The sequence below is a fragment of the Magnolia sinica genome, chromosome 16 (assembly GCF_029962835.1).
Source record: "Magnolia sinica isolate HGM2019 chromosome 16, MsV1, whole genome shotgun sequence".
NCBI lineage: Eukaryota > Viridiplantae > Streptophyta > Magnoliopsida > Magnoliales > Magnoliaceae > Magnolia > Magnolia sinica.
In genome coordinates this window covers 71,866,622-71,878,678 of record NC_080588.1, presented here as the reverse complement: position 1 = coordinate 71,878,678, position 12,057 = coordinate 71,866,622, and positions in this window count along the sequence as shown.

Sequence of the window (12,057 nt, the reverse complement as noted above, 5' to 3'; positions counted from 1 at the left end):
ATAACGATGAATAAACATTAAAAACATTTGTAGTACACCAACGTTTTGGATCAAGCTGATCTTTATATTATACCTTTATCCAGATATTCATGATATTATCAACATGTTTGATGGCTAATAAATATTATGAAAACCTTACGATAGGCCTTTGGAATTTTTAATGGTGAGGCACTCAATCACAACTTTTTCCTTTGGTGTGGTCCACCTGAGATTTAGATCCACTTAAATTTTATAACAACATCCTAAAAATAGTCTAAAAAACGTATGGACGGCGTGGATTTACAACACATCATCAAGGTGGCCCCGACTGTAAGGGTAACACCCACTAACGTGTTACCCGGGTAACACCTCATCAGGTGCCACGAACCCAGCTGGGCGTGAGTGCCAAACTTCCGCGTCCATTCACCACCGCCAAGAAGGCGGTGTAGTCTGCGGGCTACTGAAGTTAAATCGAATTCTGCCCGTTGTGCCATGCGGCTCACTGTAATACCTACTTCAAGGTGTAGAGCCCATATTGAATGGGCCAATCTATGATTGCATCATTCCATAGATCCAACGTACGGGATCCTTTTATGCGATATTATGCATTTTTTATATCTTTTCATGATGGGACATAACTTCTGAACGGTTCAGATCATCCATACGCATTGCCCAACTAGCGGACCAAAAGTGCAATTCAGTGTTCCGCGGAGTACTCAAAACATGCCCTATTTGCAATGCCGGAGCTTTCCGCAATATGTACGCGTTTTCAATTCTAAAAAGTGGGCCTCATGATTTCGTAATCCAGACCGTTGGTCTCTTGAAGAACAGCATAGATGGTAAATTCCCCATAAATCATTCGAATATACCAGAGAAAAACACTACAACCTATTTTCAGTTGATTTACAGGTGGACCAAAAATCTAAAAATTAATATACTCCAATAGAGTCCATGGTTGGTGGTAGTTTCTCGATACAATATGGGAGTCAAAGACACCAATGGTCTGGATTATTGTCTAGTGGGCCCCACTTATCATAATTGAAACCCTTGTGCACTGCGCATAGATTCGGGCCACCATCAAATAATTCGGAATTTTTCAAATATGCCCTTACGGGTAACGTACATTATTGCAAATGCAACGTCAGGGATAAAGCTTGATCTTATCTATGGATGGCTGAGTCGGACCGAACCTTCCCCCATCTGTTACAACGTGAGGGACGAGCTGCCTGCAGCATTTAATATCGTATTGATTCTCTCTCTCTCTCTCTCTCTTTTTTAATACTCTGGCAGACTGTGAGGATGATATGCGGGCACTCGGACATCGTCTAATGTCTGCATCCATTGCATGCAAGTAACTTAGCTTTTCGGGAGCGAAAACTAAGATTATTTAATTATCTGACTATTAGATTGGTGGATATTTTATTGGACGGTTAAAATTAAATATAACCAATGGTCTTGATTCAATAAATAAGTATCCACGATTCTGAGATTAGGTTTGTTCCACTAATCTGATTTAAGTAATTGGAGGTTGACGACAGTCGTTTCCATATTTTAGTCAGTTTAATTGAGTGAATGAATGTTACGTGTACAACTTCTGAGCGCCTGAGTATCAAGCGTCATACGCTGCTAGAGCATCAAATAACAACCTACATTATATGACGCTTATGCTAGTTTACCACCATTTTAAAAAGAGAACAATAAATCTTTTGCCCCAGTATGCTACTTGAGTAGGACATCTGCACCATTGAAAGGGTAGGCCCCAGTATGAATATCGCTCCGCAAAGAGTAGGCTGGCCATACTGTTGGAATCAATAGAAAATAGACTGTCTGATTCGATCTGTAGGTGGGTCCCATCTTATGGGTAGATCAGTGTGATTTTTGCAGAGGGTGATCTTCGCGGTGGAGAATACCATTTTCATGGTGCAGATTTCCTAGACGAGTTCCACGTCGGCAGCAGATGTGGTGGTGATGCTAGTGCTGCCTGCAAAGTTACATCAGGTCTCTTCTGGAAACTCCTATATACAGCTATCCGGACCATCCAAATTGCATGGAACATTGTAGACGGAGCATATTCTAAAATCACATTGGCCAAGCAATCCTAGCCATCCAAATAATGGCCATCAAATAAAGGGTTTAAATTAAAATAGGTAGCAGTCAAACTTCAACTGCCATTATTATTATTATTATTATTATTATTTTGTTAGCTTGTTAGTACACCCCAAATAATGGAACATTCTGTTCTTTTTTTTTCTTCTTCTTCTTCTTTTTTTTCCCTCTAAACTACCATTATTATTATTATTATTATTTTGTTAGCTTGTTAGTACACCCCAATGTCAGTTCACACATCACTGTTAGCTACCCCACTAGAGAACCGATACCACGATCTCATCCTTGAAACAAGGTATATTTCACTCATTCTAGCACTTGAGCTGTGGATCAGGGTGTTTCTAAATTACCATATAGTGGAAAATTCACGTATATGCAATCTAGGCCATAGATGACTTTTCATCTGGCTTGGATGAAAGGTAATGCAATAAATCAGCCAGTTTGGCAATTTAAGTGGGGTCACATTGAAATTCAAGTATCGGCATCCCTTCTAGTTTGTTTCTTTTGATGTGGTCCACCTGAGTTTTAAATGGGTCTGATCTTTTGGTCTTTACGGTTTCATTAGGTGGCGCATCTGATGGATGGGTTGGATGTTTTTCACATAATCTGGGATGAGCTCTCATGAAAGTTATCTACTTACCAGTTGATAGGAGATTATTACTTGTGTATGGTTACTGTCATCTTATCAATGTAATTTTTGCTTATGCTCCACTCACAATTAGGTCAGAGTTTTGGATGGTATGGATTGCCCTAGAACAATGCCATGTGTACGGTCCAAGCATCACCCCATCTTTAAAATGGTGGTAAATTCTCACTGGAGTCTTCTTTATAAAAAGTGAAGTGAGTTATTGGAGTCTGGTATAGAGAAATGGTTCATAGTAATGCACTTAAATTGGAAATTTGGAATAATATAACTCAAATCGAACCGTCCAAATTCTGCAACGAAGCTTCGATAGGTCATAAACCTAGCATCAGATTGATTGATTGATTGATAAGAATATCTGATTTATCTACATTTTCTTGTGGAATTTGGACCGTAGAATTTCATTCTATATATCAATGAGATGTTGGGCAGTCGAGCTGCTATCACATCATATCAATATAGAAATATCCGGCGTCCTTATGATGTGGCCCCCCCCCCTTTTGACAGTCTAATTTGAGTTACGTAGTCACCACGCACACGTTTCATGAGCGCATGATGATGAAGCATTACGCTCTGCCAGAGTATAAAGTTTTTTTTTTTTCTCGCAGAGATGAAAGGAAATCGGCTCATTTTCTCGTGATAATACACCAAGTTCTCCGTAGATGATATGAGTTGTTGAGACGATATCCTTTTACGGGCGTCAAAAGGAAAAATCACCGAAAAGAATGAAAGTAGCCCTGCCACATGAGACTTAGGTAACGTGTAACAGGATGGACGCGGATTGCGTCCTACCCCGGCCCGTACGGTAATCCGTCCGGGCAAGGCTGTGTGGGGCCCACCGTGATGTAAGTGTCTTATCCACGCCGTTCATTTTTTTCTCATATCATTTTAAGGTAGCCGTTCATTTTTTCCTCGTATCATTTTAAGGTATGAGCCATAATATCATGCAGTTCCGGGGATTAAGTGAACCACAAGGTGGGATTGAACGTCCACTATTAAAATCTTCATGGGAGCGAAGTTTCGGATCCAGCTGATATTTGTATTTTTACTTCATTCACGTCTATCTGACCTCATGGATAGATAGGATGGTAAAACAAAAAATCGCAGTGGCCCTTAGAAAGGTTTCAATTATGGGTGTCATTATCACTGCAACTTCATTTAGTGTGGTCCATTGGAGTTGTGCACCTGCTTCAATTTTAAGATCATATCCTAAAATGATTTGAAACAAATGTGGATAAAATAATTACATCACAGTTGGGCCTACAGAGCCCTGCCTGGACGGATTACCATGGGGTAGGAAGCAATCTGCATCTTTAAGAAGATAATACAAATATGTGATAAAATAACATGTATATAAATTACAGTGTACTTATGTGTGAAAAGTACTAACTCTTCCAATTCCAACATTCATCTCACCATGCATGTATTAAAAATTTACTCAAATGACTACAAGCATATATATTAACTTGATTTTTCTACCCTTTTCCCGCCAAATGCACTCTTTCCTAGAGTGTACCATATTCACTATCATAGAAATTTTAAATTAGGGTTACCTTTGACCTTTACAATCCTACATAAGAACTGATTCTCATAAAAGACTTTATGTGGTTCATGAACCTTGGTCCTATCCAAGAACATATTGATGTATACTTTCTTTGAAGGTTCCCATAAGAGACTTAAGTTGGTTTTTTATAAGCTAACCAACAACTTTGGTTATAATCTAAGAATCTATCTTTACTCTTGCTGAAGGCTCACATGGAGGCTAACATGTACGCACCCGTGTCTGGTTAATTTGGCCCTACACAAGAGTATATGTCTTACATAAGAATCTATTCGAGTTTGGGTCACAAACTCTTACAATCAATTCTATACAAGGAATACGTATATATGAACTTTTACAATTGACAACTTACTTATCAAATCGAGTCTCTTTTGTAGCATCTTTTTGGATTACTTGGTCGATAATCTCTCATGCTTCAATCAGCTCTCATTTTGCTCTCTTGATCATGATGTCAATGGTTTGTCAACGCTTCATCTCTAAGATTAAACATTTTGCATGCAGTGTTCCTTTATGGCGACCAAAGTGATGGAAGTTGGTGAATCTCCTACAACTAATGATAGGATTGAGTTCATAGTAGAGATTCACATAGGTGGTGATTTCAGAGGTTGTTTTAGACAAACAATATACCTATTGGATTTAGTCTAACCTCTAGAGAACGTGAGATGTTAAGTCTTTCTACAAATTGAGCATTTGAATGCTCATAAAGTGATGGATCACTTGTAAGAGGGCATGAATCTCAATGGGTGAGAGCCTATAAGGATTTGGAAGTATTGAGACACTATAGGGTCTTTTCTCACTCAAAATCATCATATATCCACAAAGATCAAATTGCTAGATTTATTGGAGAAAAGGCTCTAATGGATTTATAACGGCTAGTCTTCGGGGAGGTCGAAATCGGTTGGACCGAAAATAGGGTCGGTTCGAATAAAATTGCAGGACAAGGTCAATTTGACCGAAACTGTCAGGACATGATCATTTTAAAAAACTGTAGGTTCGAGCTTAAGTCAGATTGAAGTTGGCTTTAGTCGCACAAAAGGAATACCCAGTTGGAGCCAAATTACATGGATTTTAGGGATTTTCTTATAGTCTTATTTTGAGCACTTTCAGTGGCACTAAAAGTTGCCTGAAATTGCTCTAAAGCCTAGTAAAACATGTTCTGGATGATCAAATGAGACTTTCATATTAGGAATGAATCATTTAGATATATGTTGTTTTGGACCTAAAGAAGTCTTAAGGTTATGATACACCAAGGCACCTCATGTTTATTGTTTTTTCATTACTTGATGCTCCATATCTTCATATCTTCGATGTTCCTTATCTTTTAATGACGACTCAATCGGCTGACACATAAACCCATGTGATTGACAAACAAGGTGCAACAATAAGTGCACTAACAATCTCTCTTTTTGTCAATTATGTGATAAAAAAATTAACCCACACCTTGTTATGGTCCATAATAATGACAAATCAAAATAACTCAAAATTACATGTTAAATAAAAAATTTACAATTCAAATACAATAAGACATGTAAACTTGCAATGCTCCCCCATACTGGCTCCCCTATCTTCATTAATCTATGCATATAACAAATAAATCTTAAAAAACAGAATTCATTATTTTAGTAGAACTTGATCTTTCTCTTACATTTTATCAGTATTTGATAAAAAGTTAATTCCAATAGATATACCAATATATGAAACAACTTTATAAATAATAAATTTATCAATAAGGCACATGTACTAATAGGAGATTAAAAAGTGTATATAATCATTAAATACATGGAATATGCTTATTATGATCATTCAAAAGACTATCAATACAAATTAAAAGATAATCTTCTAATTTACCAATTAAGCATAAAATGAGGCTAAATCCATTGATTTTCCGATGACTCACTACGAGACTGGAATCTTCAAATTTTCAATTAGGCTCATAATTGAAGTTGAAATCTCGTATTTATCAATTAAGTTCAAAGAGACTTTCGAATGTCATTTTCTTAAGGTGTTATGGTCTCACGGAGCTCTAGAGAATGATGCTAAAGTGTAGGTTGTTAAGACATATAAGTAATTAAGATCTTCAACACGAGAGAAATATTTTCAAGTGGATCCTAGCTCTTCTACTCGAAGCCACGTAAGATCAAAATGATAGGGCAACTAAAGAAACAAGCACAAATCAGGAAATTATAGAATAAGCTTATTCCATAAGCATTGTGTATGGGCCCACTGTGATGTGTCCATATGGCATCCAACCTGTCTAGCATGTCCCCAAAATAATGCCAATCTACCCATAACACGGGCCACCATATGAACATAAGAGTTTTTTGGGCAGCTGACCACTTTTTTCCATGGTGTGCCCAACATAATGGTTGGATAAGCATGATTTATGACGAGTCGATTCATGACAGTGGGGCCCATGAAATGTGCGGAATGGATGGCATACAAACGACATGATGGACCCACACTGACAGTAGTGCATAAGCAGGTGAATAACTTTTACGCGCAGGTGAATATCTTGTAGAATATGCTGGTCGGTGTGCCCTTCACGTGGGCACGCCAGTCTGTTGGGTGAGACAGTTGGACTTGGATCCGGTCGTGACCCGTCAGTACTGACGTGGCACTAGTCGGCGCATGTGGGCCCACCATGATGTGTGTGTTTAATCCACCCGTTCATCCATTTTTCCACCTCATTTTAGAGATTGGTTTCGAAATTTGGGCAAATCCAAGTCTCAGGTGGACACAATACAGGAAATAGTGATGATTGAGGCCCACCATTAAAAACATCTTGGGTCCCACCGTAATGCTTATTGTCATCCAATCCGTTGATCAGCTCACACATACATGGACGAAGTGAAAACACAAAATCCGGTGAAGTTTTTAATGGGGGGCGTACAATCACCACTGTTTCCTCTGGAATGGTCCACCTGAGATTTGGATCTGCCCCATTTTTGGGCTCATGCCCTAAAATAAACTGGAAAAATGGATGGACGGCGTGGATTAAAGACATACGTCATTGTGGGCCCCACAAATCTTTTCCAATACCGAGTATGTACCGGCCTGTTCGCTACCGAATCCCAGTCCCAGATCGTTGGCTTTTCATTGCTTTCAGCGTGATATGGCCCACCTGATTGAGTAGGATTTTGCACGTATCGATCTTCGTGATGGGCCCCACCATTTGCGTACATTGCTTGGCTATAGACACGTAGCATTGTGGGGGGTGCATGTGATCATATTCTCCCTGTACAAACGGGGGCGGGCTCTATTGGTGTACTCGCACCATAAGTAACTAGTCTTGTACCGGGTTTTTGTGGGACCGTAATATTTTGGTGGCAGGCATCTAACCCGTCTAAAGAGTGTGTCCCACCATGATGGACAACCCACAAAAATCAGGCCAATTTTACCATCGGATTGGGCCACAACAAAGAAATCAATGAAAAATTGCTCCAAAACCTTCATATTCAATTGGTAGGCCCAGAAAAAATTATCCAATTTACACGAATTTTTGAATCATATCTTAATTATGGAGAGAAAATTTTGAACGGGTTGGATTCGATAAGAGATCATCGTATTACACTCCACTTGATTTTGGGTCTTTTTGGACGGTTGTACATTTGTTTTTCTATGTCGTGACCCACATGATCATCATATTAGCATGATTTTCACGGAGGATACACGTCATTGTGCGATGAACCTTTTGGAAGGACTGGATCTCATTTAGATATTATCTTGGACCCATAACATCCGGTTACCAGTACCATCGTTCTTTAAATAATAATGCACGGGACATGAGTTGCTTTTAAAAACGGATACGTTTACCGGAACGTTTTTTTCGTGAGCGGTGTATCCTCCGCTCATTCTGAAAGACGCTAAGGGCATTTTCGTCTTTTCACGTAAACAGTGACCTGGTTTCAGTCCCTCTCCCGATTCAAATTACAAGGCTGCATCGCTCTCTCATCTCTTTACGCGGCTTGAGAGAAATCAAGATGCCTTTCACAACGGAAAGATGCCCTCTATATTCCTTTAAAATGTCGCGATATTTCAAGATATAATGGGGAGAAAACCAATGCCGAGAAACTTCTATTTCATGGTGGGTGATGAGAATTTGCAAGCGAACGGCTTAGATCATTTGCAAAGGAAGAGCATAATCATAGGAGTTCATTTTGCCTCTTTCGCGATTGACAATCCAGAGTATTTCTCAGAACGTTGAGGCCCACATGTTGAGTAGTACGACGATCTGGACAGTCCATGTTGTGAGGTCTAAGCTATATGGGCCACCAGATGAAACTTAGGCTGAAAAGATGATTTTGGTCGTCCCTATCTGTAGACGGTTTAAAACAATTGAAAGAAAATTTTCAACGGATCATTCAAAATCAAAGTATAGGATCAGAATTCAAGCATGATTATGTTGATAGTAATAATAAAATGGACGGTTCAAATCATTATAAAATCTCATTTTGTGGACCCCATTGGGTGATGACACACGCTGATTCCTCAGTCCCAACAGATGTAAACCGAAATCCACCTGAAATGAGCGTATGCGTGGCGAACATCTAACTGTCCATCAGGGTCTCCTGCCATCTATCTACATGCCTTTGATTGGGCCCCCCACTATATAGAATTTTTTAATGGCCGGTGTCTCCTCCCCATCGTTCCATCTCGTGTGGCCAATCTGAATTTTGGATTTGCATGGTTTTTATGCTCTGCGGCAATCACTGTAGGACACACCTGATGGACGGCTTGGATGGCACCAGTGACTAAAGTAACCACACACCTCTCATGTACAGCCTACGTGTGACGCACGTCTACATTGAAACATCAGGTTGTGGGCCCCACCTTGAAGATCGATTGGCATAGAAGTCAGACTGATTAACTCATCAAGTGGACCACACAGATCTAACTAACAAATAACAATTATATATTTGACATCCGTTGTTCATGGTTTTTTTTTTTTTTTGCAGCCTGATTTTTTTGAGCTGAGAGGTATTTGTGTGGGGCCTGCCATTTGGACGGCTTGAAAGGCTTGCAGATTTTATACGTGGTCTGTATCGGCAGGGCAAGGCATTCAATGACATCGGGCCGAGATTAACGTGGTTGATACATATATGTACCGATCTGACGTAGATCTAACACATTTCATGTGATGTGACGAAGGATTCGACTAGGACCTTCAATTCGGAATAGCATGCCGTTTTGATGGACCGGAACGGTATGCCACATCTGTTTTAGGAAGCATGTGTAACACGCATATTGCATCCTGCACCTGTCCTCTGTAGGACCCCACGTGATGCACGTGTTTTATCTATGCCGTCCATCCTAAGATCATTTTAAGGTATGAACCCAAAAAATAGGTAGATCCAAGGTTCAAGTGGACCACACAGTGAGGATTGAACTCCCACCGTTAAAATTTTCTTACAGCCGCAGAAGTTTTGATCAATGATATTAGCGTTTTTGTGACCTTATGAACTGATTAGATCGCGAGTAAACATCACAGCATGACCTAAGGAGGTTTGGACGGTGGGCGTCATTGTTACAACTGATTGGCATCGTGTGGTACCTGTTACGTTACATTGCAAGGCAGGGTTTTTGTCCTCGTGGCCCCTAGGGGGACGTGGCTGTGGTAGGAGCCGGTATAAAGAATTCTAGCCAATAAGCCAGTTTTTCATTTTCAATATGATGAAAATGTCTGTCGTACCGTTGCCGTTTCTACGTCAGGCTCTCACCTTACGGTGAAAAGTCTTGAAAAAAAAAAGAAGGATATAGCTGCACTCGAAATTAAAATTTAGTCCGCCTTTTGAGTAATTTAATTCATTCATTTTAATCATACAACCGTAAAATCAGAAAAAGATCATTGTAGTTAGAGGTGTACACGAACCAAGCTAGCTCGACTCAACTCAAAAAAGCTCGAATCGACTTGGTTTGAAGTTAAGTTCGAGCCGAGTTGAGCAGATTTTTTGTAACGTCCTGGAAATCAAGGGTCGTGCATGCACTCGACTCCCGAGTTCTCGGGGTCACTTATAACCGGTTTCGTTAATATACGTTTAAATAAAGTTTAAATGCGCAGCCTGAAATTATCTGGAATATGAAGCACAACTACACAAGTTTACTGAAAAGGAAGAGATCTAGTATATATATACAGGTCCAAAACATAAATGGGTCGCACAAGGCGTTGCCCAACCAAAAACCACAAAAGAATAATACGTCCAAAAGAATAAAGCTGATCCCACTGCTCAGCGATCCAAATCCTGCCTATCAAGCCGATGGAGAACCGCCCATCAGCTGGAAGTAAGACAGATCCTCCTCCTCGTCTAAGCTCGTGCCGCTAGGCTTCTCATACTCCTCGTCAACTGCAACTACGGGAGACTCTGGTTGGTGTTTTAAAACACCATCCCAGAGTAAGAGTAAGTGATCAATTCAGTGGGTGCTATTATTCTTAAGTCGTAACAAACATCAATTATATTATGAATTTAATGAAAGACAATCATTTAGGAACACCTAACTAATCTTGTTAATGCATATGTATAATAAATGATATGATGCATACCCTTGTCACAACACTCTCTCGAGCGACTTCATCTAACGATCGCGTATGACCAACACTTCCTCAGAGCGACCTCGACTGCCGAGTCGCTAACTTAGCTAGTGCGATGCGATGATGATGTAGCCATGTTCTTAATTAATTCCATTCATCCAGCAAGTTAGGGAAACTGATACACTCCATGTATTAATGCCCTGAACTGATTGCGAGGCCAAGACCCCCCAATATATGAGGCCAAGACCCCGCGATCCTTGATCCCGTCGGGTTCTCCATCCCCAACTTCAAACATATGGGGAGTGTCGAAAGAAAGGGATCGCTAGCGGTCACTACAGGGAGGCGCGTCACCTCAGCGTAAGCCGACAGGTCGGACACAATATCCCATTCCATCATGCCTGACTCACGAGACGGTGGATCGATTTCAATTTGGTTATCTGTGGGCTACAACGGTTGTAAGGTATTCTAGGTTCCATACATATGTCAGCAAACAAGGTTAACAAACAAGATTGGTCAGCCAATAGACTAGATCGCACGAGTCCAGCCAACTACGTGGCGGAACGACATCGGGTGCAAACGACCCATGTAGCTTAACTACTGTCGCCCACATGCACTCACCCAAATCCACGGGTTTAGCCTCGAGACGGTCCTACCAACGGGACCACCTTCGCTCTCCTCGTATTCCTGACCAACCTAAGGGTGGAGTGGTAACTCATAACATGCCAACTATCAATAAATCATCTAGCATACACAACATCATGTTCTCATACTTCTTAACATACAATTCATATTCTCCTAGCAAACAAAGCTAACAATATCATGAACAAGGTGTGTGTGTGTTGTGTGGGTTGGTGAGGAAGTTAAGAACTTCCAACATCCCTTAGAACTAAAATGCACAAGAATCAAAGAATCTTACATGCTATAAGATACATTATATGAGAGATCAAGAAAGACAAAAACATGTAATCATCCATGGTAGCCGAATCATGTGAGGAGCACGAGCAATATCACATGAGAACTAAACAAGCAAACATTCTTATACAATCATCAAGCAAACATCCAAATCCCAGGGTTCCTCTAGATTCTCCAAATATAGCATCTAAGCAATCAAAATCATTAGACTCGTAATAGAATTGGTGTTAGGCCACCTAAGGATAATAGTTTGCACCTTCGGATCGTTAAAGACTTGAAAAATGACCTAGGAGCGTAGATTTTTGGGGTCGAACGGCCGAAATCCCTAGA